Source organism: Protopterus annectens, chromosome 2.part1 (genome assembly GCF_019279795.1).
Source record: "Protopterus annectens isolate FY-2018-M chromosome 2.part1, PAN1.0, whole genome shotgun sequence".
In the NCBI taxonomy this organism is placed as follows: domain Eukaryota; kingdom Metazoa; phylum Chordata; order Ceratodontiformes; family Protopteridae; genus Protopterus; species Protopterus annectens.
In genome coordinates this window covers 1225547894-1225566176 of record NC_056729.1, presented here as the reverse complement: position 1 = coordinate 1225566176, position 18283 = coordinate 1225547894, and the positions used below count along the sequence as shown (strand labels likewise).

Here is an 18283-nt window from a genome sequence, read left to right as displayed (position 1 = left end):
ATTGCTTATTCCTGCTCTAAGTTGTCAAGATTATCCAAGTACAAAACTGAATACCTAGAAGGATTTAGTTTACCTTTCTTGTGTAGAGCCCAGGTCATAAAAACAAACTTGTTTTCAAAAATCCTTTTTTATTTTAATGTATTTATCACATATAGTTATATCTAATCTCTTAATCAAATGCCAAAGGATTTTAATTTTTTATGACAAGGCCAACAAACACAGGTATGTTGGAAGAAGTTATATGGCCCAGTTCAGATGGGAGGTTTGGTGGTTCAAAATCTATAGGCACTTGAGAATGTTGAGGTTGGATAGCATCATTCCAGGGCTGAAACAGATATTGTTATGTTTTCAGTACAATTTCATAATACTATGCAATCTTGCTGTATTAATATCTCCAAAACTTCCCACAAGTATGGCATACAGGAAGGATGGAATTGAGATTTGAAATAAAAAGGTTTACTATAAACAACAACAGAGGAAAGGTTTGGCCATTATTATAGACCTCTAGACTTTGGAAGCGCACTGCTATTAAACAAGTCATTATTTTAGGAATACCTGGACTGAGTTAAGAATTTTCCTTGTGGCTGATATTTGGGAAGAAAACCTGAGAAATAAAGATGAGGCAAAGAGGGGAAGAATTAATAGCTTCAGGTCATAAAGATAATATGATGCTGGCAAAAGTTTTCAAACATGATCGAGTCTCAAGTTTAATAAATTTACTCAGTCCTCATTAGAATCATGGATTCATTGTCAGGTACAAAAGCTGTCAAGATCCAACAACCTTTCAAACAGGAGAATACCAATGGCTACGGTCAGATCTTGATCCTTCATTCCATTGCATAATAAATGGTAAATGCTGCTGGAATGCACTTTATTAGTTCAGATTTGGATCAAGTGTTGGATACAATCCAATCATATATGCCTTCCTCCTTTGGCTTGATTCGCCATGTTTAAAAGTCTTCGTGTCAATTATCTCCAGCATTTTACAAACAAAAGTTTACTATAGGTGATGCAGCTGTAATGCTATAAATGTTTTTCATATGATATGATCATGCGCTAAGGTAAAGGAATTATGGTCTGAACTGACAAAAGTTTTTTTTTTTGTTTTAGGAGCAAGCCCCTTTGTACCCCCATCCCCCTTATTAAGATATGCTACCTCCACAGTTGGAAAACAAAGGAGAAAGTGTGGCAACAATGATGGAAGCAGCAGCAGCATTATCGGTGCCCCATTAAAATGATGAGAAACAGTGCTGGAGAACTGTAAACCCACAGAGCTGTCACCTAACAAGGTTGTGTAGTTTCACATTTTCTTGGCAGAACTAATTACCTGGCTATATTTGATTTTATAACCATCTCGATATAGCAAGCTGATACAAGTGATGCATACACTCTCAGATATCACACTACCTCCTTACTAACAACCTCCTTTCCAGTACTCAGCATGGTTTCCGACCAAACCATAGCACCATCACTGCCTTACTCTCCTTTACAAACACTATCCTTCAGCATAAAAACAATGGCTATCTCTCCTCTGCTACTTTCCTAGACCTATCTAAAGCATTTGACATGGTCCCACACAAACAACTTATCTCTGTCCTCAATAACCTAACCTTCTCACAATCCGTCACCAACTGGTTTCAGAGTTACCTGTCAGACCGCCAACAATCCGTTGTATGGCAGAATGACATATCTCCCCAATTACCTGTCTCCATAGGGGTTCCCCAAGGATCCATCCTTGGACCCCTACTTTTCACTGTTTACACCAATAATCTAGCCTCTGCCACCAAACATGGCACACTCATCCAATACGCAGATGACTCTACCATCATCTGCTCAGCCCAGTCCCTACCCAAACTGCAAAAAGTCACACAGGAAGCCTTTTCCTCTGTTGAAACATGGTTATCCAATGCCCAATTAATACTCAACCCAAACAAAACTAAACTACTCATCTTCCAATCCACCAAACATACTCAAAACAATTCTCACTTTAACATCACAGCAAAAGCCAACACAACTATATACCCAAATGAACACACCAAATTGCTAGGAGTGGAAATAGACAAACTAAAATTTGACATTCACATATCCATGACCATAAAAAAAAGTCCACAAAAAACTAGGAGCATTATACAGAAATAAACAATTTCTCACCAAAGCAGCAAAGATTTCAATAGCAAATTCCCACTTTATCTCCACCCTACTTTATGCCTCTCCAGTATATACCAACCTAAGGCAATGTGATCTAAACAAGATAGAGACCTGCTACAACAAAATCGCAAAATTCGCCACAGGGGCATCCTACCGTAGTCACCACTGTCTCTCATTTGCTGAACTGGGCTGGCTTGAACTCCCTCACCTCCTTCAGTGGTATCAACTCTCACTCGCCCACAAACTAGTAAATCATCCACTAAATGTCCCATCCCTCCAGAATCTACTCCAACCCTATCGCACCACCAGACCACTAAGATCCAGCAACAAAAATCACTTGCAGATCACTAAAGCCAATAACTGCTGGTGAAGCACTATTCTCTTGCCATAGCCAAATTATGGAACTCACTCCCACCCACAATTACCTCCATACCATCATGCACCAACTTCAAAACTTTATTAAAAGCACCTAAAACATGCTGGCTATGCCCTTGCAACTCCCACTCTAATATCATCCACCCTATCCAACTACTACCTTTCTTTCACCTCCACTAACTACCTTGATGATAGCAAGCTCAGATGCTCATAAGCCTAGTACTTATTATACAGCAGGAACTTCTCATTGTTACATTTGTTAATGCCTGTTATGTACTTCACAGATAAAGATTCTAGTTGTCTACTGATGTACTATGTTCTTCATCTGTAAATATGTTGTAAGTAATTTCTATGTTAAATTGTTAATCACTATGTAATCCAATGTAACTACTGTCTGTTTATTTTACTGTGGAGCTTTTCTCCCCGGGCCTCCGCTGAAAATGGACCCACGTCCAGTCGGACACTCCCGGTCAACAAATTTAAATAAATAAATAAAAATAAATAAAAGTATACTTTATTGCACTTGATCTGTTTCAGTTAGTTAACAAAATTGTACTGTATTCATTGTTTACTGTTGGCCTCTGTCTGTGCATTTTGTTTGTTTTGTTTTTTTTTCCACCATCACACCCAAGTGTTTTTCTACTCAAACTTGGTAGCTTTGGAACTCCCCGCCCCTGCTGTAAATTTGATTTTGGTCACTCCTCCCATTCCCATCTCATTTGCTCACTCAACTGAGCACAGAGAGATCATTTGGAAAGGACTACCCCCTTGCTTCATTGATTCTGGACACTCCTCCCAGTCCCATCTCATCACATAGTTTCTTAATCTTGAATTATCTTCTGTTTCCTCCCTCTCCACTTAAAACAAATTTACACTTTATTCAGCTGCTTTTACTGTAATTGTGTTCTTCCTACTTTATTACCTTGTTTTTGCTTTGCTGTGTGCTCTTGTGTCAAGTGCTTTTATTCTAGTGCATTTATTACTGCTTCTTAGTAGTCGGATTAAATTTATATGTTATTATAAGCATCTTAGTTTTGTTTTAGCACTTGGGCTTCAAACCAGTTATTTTACATTTAAGGCAGCTTTTGTGGTCTACACTCTTGTGGACAAACCTTTATCAAAACTCTCTCTCCATAAGTCCGCCCAAGTATTCGGAATACTATGTCTCGACAATTCCCATCAGTTTCTCCTACCAGCCTGGTCGACATGGGCATACTAAGACAGTGTAGCAACTGCCTCATGTTTACTGACAGCCCTCTTCTCCTACCACATAAGTCTTCTACTTGTGAGAAATGTATCTACATCAGTAACCTAGAATCCATGCTCTCTCGCACCACAGTCAGTACTACTGACAAAGAGGAGATTGCCAGCACAAACACCACACCACTCGCTTCACATAGCCAAGCACAACACATCCACCTATGCAGAGGTCCTCAATAAAAACTTACCTAAACAGTAGAGATCTCCGAAACACACTAGCAAACATTCCACAGATATCATCAAACAAATCACACACAGCAGACAAACACCAGTGTCTCACAAACACAGCCCACAAGGCACAACAATAAACCAAACATACTAGTCATTGGCGACTCAGCTGCGAGACACACCAATGTCCCCCTCACCAGACTCGACAAGGAGAAAGTCTTGGTCAATTAGCTGCCTGGTGCCAGAATCAGCCACATCACTCATGCACTTAAGCCTCTCCACAAGTAAGACTCTGTCATTGCCCATGTTGGTGTGAATGACTTGAGACATACCTCCCCTGGACTATATGAAGAGAAACATGACTGAGCTCTCAGAATATGTGTCCCAGGCAGGTATGACCCTAGCTCTAAGCAGCATCTTCCATTCACCAAGAATGATACCACAATACCAACAAAACATAACGGACTTAGTTTCTGGTGTCACTCCAAGGGGATCCAGCATCCGTCTGCCGGGGATGACATGGTTGACAGGCCTTGATGCTTTGCCAGAGATGGCCTCCACCGGTCACTCCCTGGGATTCCAGAACTTGGCCAAGGCTCTTGCCCCCCCCCCCCCATTGTGCTGTTTTTAGGCACTGCCCCAAAGGCAAATCTTCCAACATAAAAGAGTGGTCAAAAAGCAAATTCAAGGTCATGCTGCTTAACACTAGGAACCTTAACCTGAAAATGCACTCACTGGAGGCTCTCCTCGCACTGGAAGATGCCAACATCTGTGCGATCACAGAAACTTCATTCAGGGCTGCAAAGAGCACCCCTGACTACCTCATTCCGCATATTCCGAGCCCAAAATGAGGTCAGGAAGACTAAGGGTGGTAGAGTCTCTATCTTCATTAAGGACAGGCACATCTCCAGACTGGTTTGCCAGTATCATGCACTGGAACTACTCAAGGTACAACTGACAGTTGGCAAGACACCCATCCAAGTCATTGCCAGCTATAGACCTCTCTCCATGACTCAGGACACCCACTCCTCCTACTTGGATCTACTCGACTCCATCAAGGTACCCCCTAACACCTTGATCCTTGGTGACTTCAACTACCCCACCACAGACTGGGTGAACTATTCCTGCAATAATACAGTCATCCAACGATTTCTTGACTTCTTCAATATTAATGCACTAGACCAGCTTGTCTCATCCTCCACAAAGAGAGAAAACATTCTGCACTTGGTTCACACGAACATGGGCATCCGCTGAATCACTCCCATAATATGTTATTCCCTGGTGAGATCAGATCGGTCCGTCTCATTCGAAGTTTTAAAGCAGACTACAATCTCCTAAGGGAGGGTATCAGTAGCTTCACACCACTGCCCTCTCAGAGGATGCAGACAACTATGATGAACAGTATGCCAATGCAGTATACAAGCACCTGTACAACTACATGGACTCAGCCATACTCAACAGAACTAAAACCTACTCAAGGAAACACAAACCTGTCTGGTGGACATTCTCTATCAACAGGCTTTACAACAAAAGGAAGAAACTGTTGTCCAAGGATAAAAATGAACAAATTCCCAATTGGAAAAAACTCCCTCCTTAGTCTCAACAAGTAAATTAGATCACTAGTGAAAACCTCCAAACCCAATTATGAATCAAAACTAGAATCCGAAACAAAGAGAAACCACAAACCCTTCTTCAGTTATGTCAGGAACCTCCATGGCAAAGTGTAGGTTTGTTCTGAAGTAGTATTCAATGATATCCCCTTACACTGATCCTTGCTGACTTATTCAACCTGCTAGCAGATAGGTTCAGTGCAAACTTCACCCCGCCCCGTCCTCCCCAAAGGCCCTTTCAACATCCCTGATGCTTGTCTCACACCTTACATCTCCATAGAGAAAGTGTCAAAGGCCCTAATCAAGGCAAAGAAAAAGAAGTTATGTACCTACCATAACGTTCCATGTTAGTTGTCTTCATCTCGCCTTCTTTCTTGCTTGTTGGGATCGGAGCCGATCCTCGGCTCCGACTCAGCCATCTTCTATAGCTCGAGAGCTGTTTACTGGCTCGAGACTACCCCTTATCCCATGCTGCCTAGCACTAGCTACCCAGATCTGGTTTGTAATAGCTAACCCCAGACATAGTCAGAGAATCAACCTGTCCAAACAAACAGGTTGAGCAAACCTGTAAAACTCTCGGTCAGTAGTCAAAAAAAAAAAAAAACAGAGAAAACTCAGCCAGTGAAACCAAAACTCCTCTCGATCCAATAGGACAGGGGGACGGAGGGTGGGACGCAAGAAAGAAGGCGAGATGAAGACAACTAACATGGAATGTTATGGTAGGTACATAACTTCTTTATGTTAAGCTGTCTATCTCGCCTTCGTTTCCAGCTTATTGGGACAGCGTCCCTAGCACCTACGATCCTGGATGGCTCATTGGAACAGACTCTTCTCCTGGAGACCATGTCTAACTTGTAATGAGAAATAAAAGTATGAGGATTTGCCCACGTGGCAGCGGCACAGATAGAGTCCATGGGCAACGTAGCCTGGAAGGCTACAGAGGTGGCCAAAGCCCTAGTAGAATGACCTTTCGGTTTGATAGACAACTCTTTGTTTCTTAGTTGATAGATGAAGGTAATAATGTGAGACAACCACCTGGACAGTGTCACTTTGGAAAATGGAAGACCCTGTTTGCCCCTAGCATAGGAAAGGAAAAGTTGGTCCGACTTTCTTATATCCTTCATTCTATGCAGGTAAAAACGCAATTGTCTATAAACATTCAATTGGTGTAGTTTGTATTCTGCCTTGTTGGAGTGGTTAGGGAAAAACACAGGAAGGTCTATAAATTGGTTTAGGTTATTCTCCGAGCAGACTTTCGCAAGGAAGGAGGGATTAGTTCTCAGAGAAACCCTGTCCTTATGAAAAACTAAGTATGGATGACGAACACTCAGTGCCTGAAGTTCCGAGACATGTCTGGCTGAGGCAATAGCTACAAGAGAGAGAGTTTTCCAAGACAGGAACTTAATGGAGCAGGATGCAGCCGGTTCAAAAGGGGGCATAATCAAAGAGGCTAGTACCAAATTAAGGTCCCAAGGAGGAGGGGGATCTCTTACTGGGGGCCTAAGGAGAGTAGTCCCTCTGAGAAAGGCTTTACACAGCTTATGAGACAATGTTTAGATCAGAAAACCCAACATGAAAGTTAGAGATGGCCGCTAGTTGAACCCTGACTGTGGCAGAAGCGGACCTGGAATGGAAAAGCTCCTTTAGGCACTCCAAGATTTCATGCACTGGGGCCGAAAAGGGATCTATGTTCCTAGCCTCTGCCCAACAAGAGAAACATTTCCATTTGCTAGCATAAGTCTTCCTAGTGGCGGATTTGTGAGAGGAGACAATCTCGCGCACGGCTGGGGAAATGCTGGGAAGCCTGGCTAAGGTTGGAATTGGATAAACCAAGCTGTGAGCTGGAGTGTTTGGAGGGATTAATGCAGCTCTCCTGATTGATGAATCAGTAGGTCTGGAATAGGATCCAGAGTCCAGGGCTGCTCGATGAGGTAACTGTGCAGGAACTGAAACCATATCTGTCGAGGCCAGTAGGGGGCAATGAGGATCATTTTGCAACCCAACAGAATAGCTTTCTGTATGAGTTTGGGTATAAGAGGGAACGGAGGGAAGGCATAAAGAAGTCCCTGAGGCCAATCGTGGACTAGAGCGTCTCTGGGAGGGTGACCGGGAAGCGGTAAAAGGGAGAAGTAGTAGTTGCTGCATTTGCTGTTGAAGGGGGTGGCAAACAGATCGCAGCAAGGCTGTCCCCATTTGCGGAAGATCAGATCCGCAATTACCTGATTCAGAGACCACTTGTGAGGCATGAGAATAGCTCTGCTGAGCCTGTCCGCTATGACGTTGGACTTCCCAGGGATGTGCGTCGCAATCAGAAATCGTTGGGAGGAAATCGCCCACTGCCAGAGTCTGAGTGCTTCTTGGCATAGGGGGGTAGGACCTGGTTCCGCCCTGCTTGATGATGTACCGCAAAACTGACATGTTGTCCGTTTGAATTGCAATGGTCCCAGAAGGGAGAGAGTCCTGAAGGGCTTGCAACGCTAGGAGCACGGCTCTCATCTCCAAGACATTTATGTGCAGATGGTACTCATGAGGCTGCCAAGTGCCTTGGACTGTCCTGCCCTGATAATGCCCCCCCCACCCTATCAGTGAGGCATCCATGGTCACTGTGGCAACCGGAGGGGACTGAATGAAGGGTCTGCCCTGAGTCACTAGAGGGGAAACCATCCACCAGGAAAGGTGTCTTTTGCATGCTTCTGTAATCATGATCATATGAGACATGGGGAGCTGTTGGAAGGACCACTGTGTGAATAGAAGCCACTGAAGGATTCTCATGTGAAAACGGGCCAGGGGTATCAGAAGAATTGCCGCTGCATAGAGCCTAGAGTTTGAAGGACATACCTGACTTGTACCCTTTTGCACTGCATGAGGAATTGAACCTGCTGGCGAATTGTGGATACCCTGTCCGAAGGTAGCTTTGCATACATGCTCCTTGTGTCCAAGTCTGCTCCTATATAAGTAATAGATTGACAGGGCAACAAGGCAGATTTTTCGAAATTTATAGCAATGCCTAGCTGAGAGCAAATTGAAACTGTGTAATCCCTGGCTTGAAGAAGTTGATGCCTGGTAGTAGCAGTGAGGAGCCAGTCGTCTAGATATGGAAACACCTGGAATCCTTGATGCCTCAGGTGAGCCGTAACCACTGCCATACATTTGGTGAACACCCTGGGGGCTGTGGTGAGACCAAAGGGCAGAGCTCTGAACTGGTAATCACTGGCTCCCAGCCGGAAGCGAAGGTACCTCCTGGAGCATCTGTCCATCTTGATATGATAGTACGCATCCTGGAGATCTATGGAGCACATCCAATTGTCCTGACCCAGAAAGGATAGAATGGACCGTAGCATGATCATCCGAAACTTTGTTCTTTGAACAGACTTGTTCAGTCTGCTGAGATCCAAAATAGGTCTCCAGTCCCCTGTCTTTTTTGGTACCAAAAAGAACCTTGAGTAAGTTCCGGATTCGTAATGGCCTGCTGGGACTTCCTGGATGACTCTTTTTTTCTAGCAGTTTTGAAACTTCTATAACTGCTTGGTCCCTCAGATTGGGTGGAACATCTGGGGGGGACTTGCGTGACGGTAAAGGGGGTTGAAAGAATGGGATTCTGTAATCTCCGGATATGATTGAATGTACCCATTTGTCTTGCGTTCGGTTTACCCAGGCCTTTGGGAACATTGAAAGTCTTCCCCCGACTGCCTCCAGAGGCAGACAATCGGACAACACTTCAGGGATGCTGGAAGGGCTTGTCAGAGAAAGATTCTCTGCTGCCCTGATCCTGCGGACCCCCTCTGCCACGAGGGCGGCGTCTGTTATTATTATTTCCTCCTCTGCCCCTGGAGGAAAAATCACCACGTGTGTCAGGCGAAGCTCCCTGGGATATGTGAAACCACATTTTCCCACTTTTCTGAACCCTAGGGGTATGGTCTGGAAGGAGTGGAAAAACGGACTCCCACGGCAGAGAGAGTCTTGCCTTCCTGCTCACATCTAGTGAGAGTGTCTTTCACCTGTGGTCCAAAAAGAAAAGAACCGTCAAAAGGAGTGTTGGTGAATGACTCTCAAAAGGGTTCCGCAAAGTTACACAGCTGCATCCATGCATGTCTCCGAAGTGCCACACCTGTGCCTGCGGCTCTACTCGCACCATACGCTGCATAGGAAATGAGCCTCATGGAGAAGTTGACTACTGAGTTAAGGGTTGCCAGCTGAGAAGCCACTTTAGCCTGAGCCCCTTCAGCTGATGGATCCTGAAGGGTAACACCGAGCTCTTTCAGGAGATCCCTCTGAAGCCTGGTGAAATGGCATAAGTAGTTCAGTGACCTCATGGAGAAGGTCGCTGAAGCAAACATTCGCTTCCCGTATCTGTCCATTGTCCTGGACTCCTTGTTAGGAGGATGGACAGAGGAAGAAGTTTCCGCTAACTCCTTTTTAGTGGCTGCTGCTACCACCATGGCATCCATGGGAATACCCTTAGCAAGGAACTGTCTGTCTGGGAGAGCAGTGATAAACTTGCTTGGCCTCGTCGGGGGGTTGGTTCCACTGTATCCGGAGCTGACCAAGCCCTTCGAGCCACCACTGACATTAGTGGATCAAAGGGCGGAGAAACCCAGGAGGTGGAAGGTCGGGAACCGAACGCATCCAGGAATATGGATTCATCCTCGGTAGGGGCAAGGGTATTCCAATTCCCCCTCTGTTTAAGCATTTCCAGGATGTCTGGAAAAGGAAACATCTTCAGAGGGGGATTTCGGGGACCTCTCCGATTCATCCAAATCCATATCCGAAGTGACAGACTTGGGGGAGTCAATGTTTTTCCTCTTGCACTTCTTCTTCCGAGGGGGCTCCTCTGAATGATCAGGGGAGGCCTTGGAGGAAGAGGAAACACCCAATGGGGTGGTCTGGAGCGCTGGTTCCCCATGCTTGGGGTCTGGAGGAGGGACAGAGATTGACGCAGGCACTACGGGGGACTGAGCCAGTGGGGTCGAAGGTGGAGCTGAATGGGAGGCCAGCACACTCCTCATGACATCGAAGGCATCCCTGCCATGATGCAGAGAAGGCACCGGCTCCAAGGAGACCGGAATCTTCCTCCGCACCGAGGGAGACTGCTCAGAGGTTGATGTAGGAGCCGAACTCACCTGCGCCGACGCTCCAAGAGGGAGAGCGGGGTCGGACAAGGGTCCGATGCCACTTGCCCCCTCGGAGCCGACGAGGGAGTCTCTGCGCTCAGATCCCTCAACAGAAGGCACCATCGATGGGATCGGAGCAGACGACAGATCCAAAGGAGAAATCATAATCTGAGCCGACGGTTCCACAACTCGAACCCCAATAAACTCCGGCTCCAAACTCAATGGAGTCGGAGGAGGAACATCGATAGAAATGGACGGAGCCGATACCGGATGAGGAGGGCTGGACAACATTTTGGCCAGTGCCTGCGACTTCAACAACCTACTGACCACTCTCTCCACGTTGTGGTCTGAGAGCCTAGAGGACCGATAAGAATGTGAAGATCTATGACTATGGTCACTCTGCAAAAGGGGAGACCGAGGAGCCGAATGAATGGAGTCTAGCGAAGGGGACCTTGGCCTTTTTTCGGTCCTTGACGGCTCCGAGGGTACTAGTGGAGCCGACGAGGAAGCAGACTCCTCGGTTCCAGCCGGGACCGAAGAGGTAGTAGACAAGGTTGGGGCCAATGACGGCTCTGAGCTGGGAGCCGACGATTTGGCCGGTTTAGGGGATTTCACTGGCTGAGCCTTGGCCAGTGAATCCTGAGGCTTGAGAAGACCTCTCAAAATAAGTTTATTCTTGCACTCCTGCAGAACTCTTGGGCTAAATGCATGGCAGATAGAACAACAGTCCTGCAGGTGCACTGCGCCTAGGCAATAGATGCAAGAAGTGTGCCCATCTGTCAGAGACATCTTCTGACAGCATGAGTCACACTTCTTGAATCCCGAAACTTTGGATTCTTTAGACATACCCTGTCAAAAAAAAGAAATCACAACTCTAAATTACTTTGTCCAACAGGCCAACTCACTAAGTACAAACAGAACATCACTACAAAAAACGCAATACAAGATTTTTAGACTAGGGAGCCTCTAACTCAAACGGCTACCTAATCAAAAGACTAAACACTACTACAGGGGGAAGGGGGGGGGAAGAGAACTCTCTAATTTAAACGAGTTCTAAGGGGGGGAAACTACAATACACTAGCTAAATCTACTAGTTATCTCTATAATATAACAATTACCCTAAAAAACCCCTAATCTGACAAAAAAAAGGCAGATTAATAAAGTTATACAAGCCTGAGCCAGTAACCATGAACCTCGCAGCTGAAGCGGCAAACGAGATCTGGGTAGCTAGCGCTAGGCATCATGGGATAAGGAGTAGCCTCGAGCCAGTAAACAGCTCTCGAGCTACAGAAGATGGCCGAGTCTGAGCAGAGGATTGGCTCCGATCCCAACAAGCAAGAAATAAAGGCGAGATAGACAATTTAACATCACAGCTTCCATGGAACCTGATAGTATCCCAGGCTGTATTCTGCACCATCTCCAGCAAGAACAAGCTTTGCCATTGTGCACCCTATTCAACCACATCCTAAGTACAAGCTTCATTCTGGCAGAGTGGAGAACTGCCACTGCCATCACCTTGCACAAAGGTGGTGCACTACTGACCCTGGAACCTTATCGCCCCATTAGCTTGACAAGTCTGATCTGTAAAGCCATGGAGCGTATTATTATGGATCTCATAAACAAGAACACAGGCAATCTCCAAGCACTTGACCCCACCCACTTCGGATTTGTCAAAGGCAGATCCTGCCTGATGAATCTGGCTGACTTCTTTGACACTGTCATCAAGGCCGTGGATGAGGGAAAGTCAGTACATACAGATTTACCTTGACTTGGCCAAGGCCTTTGACACCATCACCCACTCCGGCATCATCGAAAAGCTATCACAACTCGGTGTAAATCCCTATCTCATCAGGTGGGCGGCCAACTGACTCATCAACAGGACTCACAAGGTCAAAATAGGCACCTCCACCTCCGATAGCAAACCTGTCACTAGTGGGAGTTCCCCAGGGATCTGTCCTGGCACCCCTACTGTTTGGCATCTACTTCTCAGAGGTCCAGGCAAAGACAAAAGGCCTTCAGCTGACCAAGTTTGCAGACGACTAAGTTGGGTGCTATCACTGACTCCCGAAATGATGTTAGCATATTTCAAGAGGGTCTCACAGCAACTAATGACTGCTGCCAAAGTCACGGCCTCAACTTAAACGCAAAAAAATGCATCATACCATTTGGCAAAAACACGCCGCTACTGATTACCACATCAATGGCAACGTGCTAAGCACACAACCTGTGGTGAGAGACCTGGGTACTCAGGTTGACAACAATCTCACATTCGCCCATCATGTAGCGGCAGTGGTCAGAAAAGCCTTTTACTTGGTTCATCTCATAAGCAAAGGGATTGCATCCAGAAAAAAGGAGGTTATTACCTCTCTATACTCCTCCCTCATTAGACCAATAATTGAGTATAACATCCTGTTTGGTTATGTACCTCTCCAAACATCTGCACCAACTGGAAAGGGCACAGAAATACCTCACAAAGAAAAATCCATGGCTTCCAACACATGCCCTATGCGGACATGCTCAAATCACTATCACTTTACTCAGTATCATACAGATTGCTCAGAGGTGATCTGTGTCTCATCTACAAGACAATCTTGGACCCTGCCCTACTAGAGATGCTCCATATCTGCAAGTTTAACTCCTCGCGCATTACCTGCTTGAAAAGCCTGAATCTAATATGCGACATAAACAAAATCTGCTGAAGAGGCAGGTTTGTCTCCCAGAGGCTGCCCCATCTCTGGAATAGACTTCTCATACACATTAAACAGAGTACCTTGTTGACCCTCTTCAACTGCCACCTTGATGAGTGGATGGGAAACCACAAATTTGTCCCAGGGGTTCCACCTGTGTCCCTCCATGACAGAGGCAACAGGTGCTGAATGAAGTTACTTTTTTGGGGATAAACTCTGAGCTATGCTTGAAAGGGCCCCAGGGCCACTGGCCTAGTAACCTCCTATAATCCTACATACTGAAGACATTTACAACAAAAAGTGCAAATGAATTACAAAAAGGTCCACAAACAAAGTGTGCTATGTAATACACAACACAAAAAGAGTATGGAAAAAATTAATGGAGAGACTCCTGGTATGGCCAAGCCTGGATAGGCATCAAACTCTCAGCTTTGCACACAAAGTTAAACTACTACACAAAAGCAGCTAAAAAAGAAAAGCTAATTGTAGATCTCAGTTAAAAAAGGAGACAACAAATTATGGATGCTAAAAAGACAATAAAGTAAGGAAGGGGAAGAAAAATGTATGGGAGTAGATACTAGAGATGGGGAGCAACTCAGAATACCATGTGAAGCCTATAACTATTTGGAAGGAACCAAAAGAAATGAAGCAAACCCTAGAAGAAAATTTAAGAACACAAGAGGAGAGCATGGATTCAATGAACATGTAATACTTCTGCAAAACCTGACTGATGAAAATGAGGAACAAGGCCAGAGCAGATGTAGCAGAGGCCCAACTGGACTGCCTAGTGATGAAGGCGATTGACAGAAGACAGGGCAAGGAGGAAGAAAAAGATGGGGGGGGGGGGGATATCAGAAAAATATGAAGGGAAAGATTGCAAAGAAACAATTGTAAAGTTACTAGTTCAACGAAGAGGAATGGACGAAACAGATATTAACATATGGAGAGCTCACAGCACAGCATGAATGCTGGCACAAGAAAGGCACAAGCAAGACTGGTAATAGTACACCTCCAGGCTTTTGAGGTCAAAGAAAATATTTTTAATATGTCTCTGGAAACCAGGGAAAAAACTGCAAGCAGAACAGAGGGTGTTTTCTGAACAAAACTTTTCCTATAAAACAAAATGGAGAAGGGGAGTATTTGGACCAGCCATAACAATTCCTCTTGAGCTTGTTTAATTTAAACTTAGACACAGGTATGTGCCAGAAGTATGGAAAATGGCTGATGTGATGCCCTTTCTTAAGGGAGTCCTACCATGGACCCTGGAAACTACAGACCCATCAAGGTAACTAGTTTAATTTGCAAAGCCATGGAACACATATAGGACTCCATTAACAAAGACATTAAAAGCTTCATAAAACTACACCTTTGGTCTGAGAGAGGTCGTGTTTACTTGATTTAGTACACTTTTTCCGAGAAGATCATAGAGGCATTGGATAGTGGTCATTCAGTCCACATAACTTATCTGGATCTGGTCAAGGTATTTGACATGATCTCCCATGATGGTATTAGAATAGAAGTTGAGAGAAGTCAATGCAGTCCCTTATATATATGATAAGGTGGACAGTAAACTAGTACCCACATAGTTACGTTGGCAAATGCATCTCGGAAAGTAAGAAAGTAACTAGTGGTATAACTCAGGGATCAGTAATGGGACAGCCCCCCTCCCCTTTAGCATATACTTCTCCAATCTCCAAATAGTAATCTAAGATTAATGGCTAACTAAATAAGTAGTTATCCAAGCTTCCCATTATGAAGGTGCATCACAAAGCACAGTTGTGTACACTTACCATAAATGTAGATGTTCGAGTGTATTCATTGTTGCAGTCATTACACTTGGGTTATCCTGCTGTCAGGCTACCCTCAGTCGGCCTGAATTCCAAAGTCTAGGTCCGGCGTCGGTTGCGGTCACCTCTTCCCTGACGTCAGTGCGCCAGGGGTATAAAAGATGCAGCCAACACCAATTTCTTCAGTTTTTCTTGCCCCAGATGTCAGGTGTCCCCTAAAGGGTAGGCTAAAAAATATGCCAATAAAACATGCATGCACCAAAATATGTTATAAACTTAATCTACAAGCAAATACACCACATAGGTTGTATAGAGTAGAGAAATGCAGATGAGTTCCAGCAAAGATATGGGGGATGGTGGGTGGGTAACCTGGACTGCAACAGTGAATACACTTGAACATCTACATTTATGGTAAGTGTACACAACTGTACTATGTTCTTCATGTTTCACTGTTGCAGTGATTACACTTGGGTTGAATCCCAAAGCTATGGTTGGGGGGCTGGAGCTAATATAGCATTAGGAGCGGCTATGAAGCCCTGCAGAACTGCAGTGGCAAAGCCTGCCCTGGATTTAGAGTAGAGTGGTAAATGATGGTGCTTTGTAGAGGTGTGCACTGAAGTCCAGGTAGCAGCCTCTAAAATGTCTTTGGTTGGTACTCCCCCGAGGAAGGCTGCTGAAGTGGCTGCTGCTCTGGTTGAATGTGGCCTGATGCCCTTAGGCATTGGCTTGCATGTTGTGAATAGCAGAAGCGAATGCAGTGGCCTATCCACTTAGAAATAGTCTGCTTTGAGATGGCATATGCTGCAGGATCACAAGGAAATGCTACTAGTAGTTGCTCTGCTCTGTCTTTCTGAAAGCTTTGGTTCTGTTCAAATAGAAGCATAGCGGTCTGTGTATGTCCAAAGAATGCAGAATTCTCTCCCCTTTATTCTGTGGGTTTGGATAAAAAGTAGGCAGATGAATAGCTTGGTTAAGAGCCACACTGGACACTACCTTAGGCATAAATGTCGGGTTTGTCCTCAGAGAAACCCTGTCTGGATAAAATATGATAAAAGGTTCCACAGCCATGAGTGCCTGTAGCTCTGAGACCCATCTTGCAGAGGTTATTGCTAGGAGCAGAGCTGTTTTCCAAGATAAAAATTTTATATCAGCAGTAGCGGCTGGCTCAAAAGGAGGCAGGGTGAGTTTTTCCAAGACATAATTGAGGTCCCATGCAGGTATTGGTGATCTCCTTGGAGGCCTTAGGTTTTTAGCTCCTCTGAGGTACAGCCTTAATAAAGGATGAGAAAAAATTGGTGGCTCTGTATTGTAATGAGCCGAAATTGCAGAGGCATGAATTTTAATTGATGAAAAGGATAGGCCTTTGTCCAGCATCTCAGTTAAATATTGCAAAATCTGAGGAATATTTGGTATAGCTGTTTCAATTCCTTGTGCCTGGTTCCAAGCACAGATTATCTTCCATTTTCCAGCGTAAGATTTTCTGGTACTAGGCCTTCTGGCCTCCAAAATGACATCCATCACAGCTTTAGTGAGAGGCACGTTTTGTATGACTACATTATCCGCCATGCTACCACATTTAAGGTCTTTAGCTGGCTGTGCAGGATCTGATTGTTTTGCTGAGATAGTAGATGAGGTATGAGGCAAGGGTCAAGCCGGGCCTTGAGACAAGTTCCTTAGGATTGGATACCAAAACTGGCAGGGCCAATCTGGGGCAATCAGTATCATCTTTGGCTTCTCGTCTGACCTTTAGGAGTACCTTGGGGAGGAGAGGCAGTGGAGGAAAGGCATATACTGCTAAACTTTTCCAGCTGAAAGATAGGGCGTCCACTTTCCATGCTTGTCTGTGATAAGTCCTTGTGCAGAATCTTTTTAGTTGGTAGTTGTGAGGAGAGGCAAATAGATCTATATCCGGGCATCCCCATTTCCTTGTTATGCTGAAGACTTGTAGATCCAATTTCCACTCGTGGGGATCCATGAGGTTTCTGCTTAGTTCGTCTGCCAGAGTATTTATCTTTCCTGGCAGGAATTGTGCCTGCAGATGTACTTGGTAAGTCAGTGCTGTGTCCCACAAAGTCATGGTTAGTCTGCAAAGGGGGTAAGAAGGAGTGCCTCCCTGCTTGTTTATATACCACATGACTGTGGTATTGTCTGTCTTTATCAGTAATTGTCTCGGATGAAGTAGGTCCTTGAAGGTTGTCAGGGCATTCTGAACAGCCAGAATCTCTTTTTGATTGATATGTAGATGCATTTGGTTTGCGGACCATGTGCCTTGAATACACCTTCCTGCCATGGGGGCCCCCCCAGCCATAATCTGATGCATCTGTTGTTAATTTCTGCCTGGCTGGGGGTAAAGTGAATGGCTGTCCCTTGTTCTGGTGACAAGCCTTCGCCCACCATCGAAACTCCTGTTGCAGGCAGGGAATGAGGGTAATTATTGTTTCCAGGCTGTGGCAATGTTGAGTCCAAACACTTTTTAGGTACCATTGAAGTTTCCTCATATGCAGTCTCGCATATGGAATTAGTAGAATACAGGATGCCATGACGCCCAAAGCCTGCAGAATTTTTCTTGCAGATAACTGGGCCTTTGTTGCCAACAGGTTGAAATAGGTAGTCAGTTGTCTTTGTCTGGCGTGAGATAAGCCATCTGGGCAGTTGTACTTAAGCTTGCACCCAGGAATATTACCTCTTGAGAGGGTACTAGTTTTGATTTCTTTTCGTTGACCGTGTACCCTAGGCCTGTTAGAAATCTCCTTACAAATGCCAGATGCTGTAGTAGAATGTCCTTGTTCTCTGCTTAAATGAGGCAGTCGTCCACGTAAGGATACATTTGTATTCCTCTTTGTCGGCAGAATGCAATTACTGGTGCCAGGCACTTTGTGAAGACCCTGGGCACAGTAGATAAGCCAAAGGGCAGTGCAGAGAATTGGTAGTGCATTGAACCAGCTTTGAATCTGAGGTATCTTCTGCATGTTTGTCTGATTGGGACATGCAGGTATGCCTCTTTTAGGTCTAAAGTGACAAGCCAAGCCTTCTTGCCCAGCATGGGCAGAAGTTGCTGTAGTCAACATTTTGAATTTTGGAAGATCCAGAAATGTGTTTAGAATAGATAGGTCCAGTATTGGTCTCCAGGTCTTGTC

The 18283-nt window shown here is 45.0% G+C and overlaps 1 protein-coding gene across 4 annotated transcripts in view; it reads right to left on the bottom strand.

The window, feature by feature from the left end:
• The window catches only part of UBXN2A (UBX domain protein 2A), a 905003-nt gene that overhangs the window by 722732 nt on the left and 163988 nt on the right, over positions 1 to 18283 (bottom strand). The gene's annotated exons all lie outside the window — the stretch shown is intronic.